The sequence below is a fragment of the Geospiza fortis genome, unplaced genomic scaffold, assembly GCF_000277835.1.
Source record: "Geospiza fortis unplaced genomic scaffold, GeoFor_1.0 scaffold172, whole genome shotgun sequence".
Lineage (NCBI taxonomy): Eukaryota > Metazoa > Chordata > Aves > Passeriformes > Thraupidae > Geospiza > Geospiza fortis.
The window spans coordinates 7,692,508-7,693,367 of NW_005054309.1; positions in this window are offsets into that span (position 1 = coordinate 7,692,508).

Sequence of the window (860 nt, forward strand, 5' to 3'; positions counted from 1 at the left end):
CAGAGGCTGCCTCTGAACCAGCAGTCCTCAAAGCTGGGCTATTTATCTCATCTACATTTAAGGACTGTGGTTCAGTTCTTTGTGATTTAAAGAAATAAAAATTAAAATCATTGAAGGAAGAAAAATATCCTAATAACCATGCTGAAGTCTTGCTGTAGATATAGAAGTGGAATCACTGAGTTCTCTGGAAGAAATCACCAAGATCTCCCTGTACAGCTGCAGCAGTGAGAGCTGCAGACAAGATTTTGGGCGTTTCACCAGCACTCAGGGCTGGGTTATAGCTGGAACCTGCTGGGAATTTCGCTTATCCAGTTCAATGCTTCTGCAAGCACAAAAATTTTCTCTCTCGCTAAAAAAATATGCTCCTTGCATATTAAAAAGGGTATATGGGAAGTAACATGGTAAATGCAGCGTGTGTAGGGAGGACAGCTCGGATCCAAACAGCACCGGACTGTAATTATTGGTCTGTCTTACACTAAAAAAAAAAAAAAAAATCGCATGTGCAATTAAAAATTATTAATTTGTACAGGCTTTTTCACTCTGTTTCCCTGGCCAAACGCAGTTTCTCGGTGACGGTGGAGAACCTTGGCTTCTCCCTCTTGGAGTGTCCGGCCACGAAGGGGAGAACCGTGCTCCCTGTAGAAGCGGCACTCGGAGCGCGCAGCAACCTCGAACCCCCTCCACACGCACCAAAGTCGGGCTGAAATACCCGAGTTACTCCCCTTCAGCTCACTCGGCGCCTCCCTGGGCTCCTCACGCCCAGCCGGGGCAGGGCGGGGTGCCCGTCCCTCCCTCTGGGCCGTGTCCCGGTCCGGGAGCGGCCGCGCTGCCCTCAGCGGGGGCGGGCGCGGGGCGGGCCC